This window comes from Pteropus vampyrus, unplaced genomic scaffold, assembly GCF_000151845.1.
Source record: "Pteropus vampyrus isolate Shadow unplaced genomic scaffold, Pvam_2.0 Scaffold11, whole genome shotgun sequence".
NCBI lineage: Eukaryota > Metazoa > Chordata > Mammalia > Chiroptera > Pteropodidae > Pteropus > Pteropus vampyrus.
In genome coordinates this window covers 6,124,731-6,130,349 of record NW_011888792.1, presented here as the reverse complement: position 1 = coordinate 6,130,349, position 5,619 = coordinate 6,124,731, and the positions used below count along the sequence as shown (strand labels likewise).

At 34.2% G+C, this 5,619-nt stretch overlaps 1 protein-coding gene across 1 annotated transcript in view; it reads right to left on the bottom strand.

Moving 5' to 3' along the window:
• Positions 1-5,619, bottom strand: part of LOC111731501 — a 404,500-nt gene that overhangs the window by 348,610 nt on the left and 50,271 nt on the right. The gene's annotated exons all lie outside the window — the stretch shown is intronic.

Genomic DNA, 5,619 nt, shown 5'->3' with positions numbered 1-5,619 from the left:
TTTTATATATTTGTCTCATTTTCACTATTAAGCATTAAGGTCCCTGAGGGCAGAAATCATACCTCATACTTCTTTGCTATTCTCCACAGTTGGAGCACACTGTATGGCAAAGGAAACATGAAAAACACATTGCCTAAGAGAAAGTGCCATTATATATTATGATGGTCAACTGCCCTCCGAAGTCCATATTACCAACAGAGATTTATAAAGCAATGGAGTATAAACCCCAAAATCTCCGCCTCCTCATTTCCCTGAACTGAGCCATTTTCTGCCAAGACCTTTCACCAGTTCTTTAAAAGTTATTCACATTTAGGTGGCTGGTTGCCTTGGCAATGCTTTTAAAATTTTGCCTTTCTTGAGGCAGATCAAATTTTTAGATAGAATATATTTTAAGTAAGTTTAAAATTAAGTATTTATGCTCACCATCTTTTTCAATAAAAATATGATTGCACTCTTATGTATATTCAAATAAAGACTTAGGGACAACGTAAAGATTTAATTTAAAGAAACAGAAGTTTGCTGATATTTCAATTACTTAAATCCAAATGTACCATTCAGGCTGAGCAATTCTAATTGTATTTCAAGAATAGAGTTAATTATTTTATGAAATAAAAAATTCAGTCTCCTAAATAAGTTGCTATTGTTAATAATGGAGAAACTGAGATGTGCAAGATTGAAATATGTTCCCCAAAATCACCCAGCAACTTGAGGATTTCTTGTGCTCAAAGATAAGAAATGAAATACAGAGAAAAGAGGCCTCTGTATAACGTAAAAAGCCAGGAGATGATGAATTGAGTCAGCAATAGAGTGACACAGGTTCTACAGGCCCTGCCTTTTGCTCCTGTGAGCAATCTCTTGGAATTGTTACTGAGATATTATAACTGACAGGCTTATAAAATAAAGGTATAATTAGAAGTAACTTTAGTCCAAATAACTGAGGAATACAATAATATTTTAACACAGTTTGGAGAAAATTATTCAGCCAAATAAACTACTTGGCATTTATTAGAGAAAATAAGTTTCTCCAAAGTTCCTATGAGGTTGAATTATACCATTCTTGATCCAGTCACTGTGGCATAAACACAGCTTACATTTTATGCTGACCTAATACTACTTTAAAATTATAACTGAATTACTTAAATGTCTTCTACCACTGTGCCAAAATGAGAACCATGGGACTTCTAAAAAAAAACTTTTAAAGACTGGGGTGCCATAATAATTTCTGTTCCAATTTAGGCAGCATATAAAATGCATAGTTGCCACGGCCAGCTTTTTTCTACTGACCTTTAAGAAAATTTCATTTATATGAAAAAAGTGTGCAAAAATCTCAGTGTGGGGAAATATAAATACACATATATAAAGTTCTATAACCCAATGATATGCTTTCAGGCCTGTGACATAAATTTCATCTAAGCCTTCCACACCCATTTTATTGGCTTTAATCATAGATCAAAATACAAAGCATACATCTTAGAATTATCTTAGAGAACGCCTGCATATTCAGGGAAAAAATACAAGCAAGGTTAAAAGGGAATAATACCATTATTGAAATGTTGCCATCAGAAAACAGATTTCACTACATCTGCTAAAAAAAGCAAAGAAGCATAGCATCGGTTTATTCATTTTTTGTATTTATCCAGATACAAAGGAAGAGGCCTCTCCTCTCCACCTCCATGGGGGGGACCTTCTCCTTTTCACCCTATACCTCTCTTCTTGCTAGGATTCCACAGCTGCACCATGCCCTTCTGCGCCCTGTGTTTTGTTTGAACGAACATTTCTTGAAATGTCAAAGCATACCACCATCAACCTCTTAGAGCTGAGGCTCTGAGAATTCCTGGTGTGAAGCTGCTAAGCTCTACAGATAATTATTTGAAGTATGTATGCATGTTGATATGGTGTGCATGTTTGCAAGTATAAAAACACATGAATGTTTTGCATTAAATTCCAAAAAACTTTTTCAACTAAAAATATAGCCTATTAAAATATCTCAAGAACCTGCATTTGATGATCCTAAGGGTTTCTCCCCATTGCATTTTTAAATATAAGTGTGAATTAGGATTATTAGTTATTAACATTGGTATTAACTTCTTCCTTTAATAACATTTTGATTGAACAAAAGTGAAAAACTTAATAAGCGTAATACCTCTGAGTTTTATAAAGACTGGTAACTCTCAAGTGCATAGTAAAACAAATAATCTGTCAGATAACTCAAGCCCTGTACCAATCTCTAAGGTTAACCTGACATACAGCACTCCTTTGGAGTTACAAAACATCATATCATAACTGACTCTGTGGGTACCTTTCTGAGTAATTTTGGTTCAGGTGCTATGTTTAATTATAAAAATGAGTGACATTTTATTTTTAAAAAAATTAAAATAATTAATTTAAAAAATTTTAACAAATAACTCCCTTATTAGTTTGCTAGTCTTGACAATTTGAGGGTCTTGCGGATTTTCTCAAAGCAAATCTGCTCTAGGTGATGACGTTTAAAACTATTCAAAAGTAACAAAACCTACGAAGGGCAATTGGCAATATTACCCTTTGACCCAGTAATCCCTGGGTCAGAAAATTCTAAGAATTTATGCTACAGAAATAATAGCATATGTGAGAAATGACATAACTGCAAATTATTCACTATGATATTGTTAAATAATTTCAATGAGGGGAATTAATAGACATGTCCAAACTCAGCAAAGTGACTAAATTATGATAGACTGATAAAATGAAATGTGATACAACTTTTAAAATGAGAAAATTCTCTCTATATGGATACGGGAACATTGTCAAAATATACTGTTAAATGAAACGAAGGTGCAGAACAGTGCGCATGTAAAACTGCCTTTTGTGTAATAAAAATATAAGACAATATATTTACAGTTGTTATATGTGCATAAAGATATTAAGAAACTAATAATTCTTACTTACTTGTTAGAGCGGAAGGGTTGCTTAAAACTGATCGGATGGAAGATGTAGGGTGGGGAAACTTTTCACCACTTTTATTTTTATAGTTTGTGATTTCTGAACCAGAAATCATTTCCTACTCAAAAATGCACAAATCTGAAGCAATAAAAATAGTTTTAAAAATAAAATAAATCATTCTAGCATAACAGGACATACTAGGGTGATTGAAAACCCTCTTTCACTGCCTGGTGCCTATTTCCCTAAACATGGACTGACTTTTTCTCTAGTGATTTCTTCATTCCTCTCAATCTACCACAATTACATTCTGCTAAAGATGAACATGCTCACCTTCCCATTTTCTGCAAATCATCACTTTTAAAGTCTTGACAGTCAACTTACTTATATCTTTACAAATACCTATGAATGCTGTATTATCTTATTCTCCTACTCTGATGTCACCAATAGTGTATTTACTTTCATTGATTTTTAATATTTTAACAACTATATATAAAGCAAAAACAATGAGTCTACCACTGAGCAACAAAAGAAGATGAAGGTGTGATCCACAGTAAGGTTACAAACCAGCCACCTTTCCTCCATTTTTAACCTATAAAGTGTCTTTCTTTAACACTGATTGAAACCCAACTCTGTATCAAGCACAAACTTTCTAGTTTTATTTCTTAAACTTCAAGTTCCTTTCACCTCTATGAGTTCCCTTTCTTGATAGTAACCCCAGCTGTCGTTTATAGATCTAATTCTCTGTGCCAATCTTGGGACTTCATTATTTATAAACATATAAAGTACCAGTTTCACTGAGTGTAAAGTTAGTAAGCCAAAAATGTAACTTTATTTCTTCCATGAGTGAACTTTTATTTCCAAACCGATTCCACTGATGGCAGAGACAGAATCCTAATTTCAGAATGAAATAAGTTCATTCAGAATTTTCTTCCACTCTCTCTTATCTTCAAAGTTCTACATATTGCTGTAGAGAGGAGGTGACAATGGGGATACTCATGCAGTATTCAGTCTTTAGTAAGAAAAATATTTTGACCTCAGCCATCACCCATCCAGGTTGGTCTCTCCTGAGCTGTAGTTCATTGTCTCATCTGACTTTGATAACTGTCATCCTTCCTCACTGACCTTTCTTGGTCCTACTTGATTCACTGACACCTGCTCTTCCATCCTCCCCATGATTTCAGCAGCCCTCCAGACCCAGTACTGCCAAAGTCCCTTCCAATGTTGATCACACTGAAAAATAGTCACCTGTTCCACATGCCCCTCAGGACTGGATGTTTTCTAGTCTAAGTCCTTTGTCTACAAATAACACAAAATCAGTTCTACTATGCTTCTCTCACACCATGTTCATGTCCCCTCTAACCTAGGATCACCAAATATATCTGGGGAAACTCTAGCTTCCTCTGAATGGCAAGGTAGTATATGCTTCCTTCCTAAATATTCTCAGAATTTCTTTCTCATATATATCTGTACTCCCCTTCACAACTCGCTCATCTTTTCTCCTAACCCAGAGTTTGCTTTAGCCCCTGTGGCAGTAAAACTACTCAGCAGCTATTCCTTCAAATCTCTTTGCTGCTCAAATAACAAGAACTAGCTATTTCATTTCAACATTGTGCTAAGTGTTCCACAAAAAGCAAAACATATCAATTAATATACATCAAAATTTTGCCCCTGATGCACAAACATTAACTCATTTACTATTTATAAAAGCTCTATAAATGAAAATATGATGAATTTTATCTTCTAGAAACTGAGGCTTGGTTGTTTTCTTAAGGTCATGAAGTTAGTAGGTGAACAGAGTTGGAACTGAACCCAAACCTGTTTCCAGAGCTTACGCTTTTAACCAGAATCTTTTTTAGAAAAAAACAAAACAAAGAAAAAGACTCCTTTTTTCTCTTAGCTTTTCCTGAAATGTCATGCTTTTATTTTTTCTTATATTTTTAAAAAAATTTTTAAATTACAGTTGACATTCAATATTACTTTATATTAGTTTCAGGTGTGTAGCACAGTAGTATAGTGGTTAGACATTTATATAATTTACAAAGTGATCTCCAGATTAGTCTCCACCTGGCACTACACGGTTGTTGCAATATTACTAAAAATATTCCCTATGTTGTTCTTTATATCCTCATGACTATTTTGTAACTACTAATTTGTGTTTCTTAATCCCTTCATCTTTTTCACTCAGCCCCCCAATCCACCTTCCATCTGGCATCACTAGTTTGTTCCATGTAGCTATGAGTCTCTTCCCATTTTATTTATTTATTGTGTTCTTTAGATTTCACATACAAGTGGGAGCATATGGTACTTGTCTTTCTCTGGGTTATTTCACTTAGCATAATGCTCTCTATGTCCATCCATGTTGTCACAAATGGTAGGATTTTACTTTTTATGGCTGAGTGATATTCCACTGGATGTACATACCACCTCTTGTTTATCCAATCATCTATTGATGGGCACTTAGGATGCTTCTATATCTTAGCTATAGTAAATAGCACTACTAGCACTACAGTAAACATACAGGTACATATATCTTTTCGAATTGGTGTTTTGGATTTTTTTAGGTATATACCCAGAAGTGAAATTACAGGCTCATATGGTAGCTCTATTTTTAATTTTTTTGAGGAAACTCCAAACTGTTTTCGATAGTGGCTGCACCAATTTGCAGTCCCACTAACAGTGCACAAGCATTCTCTTTTCTCC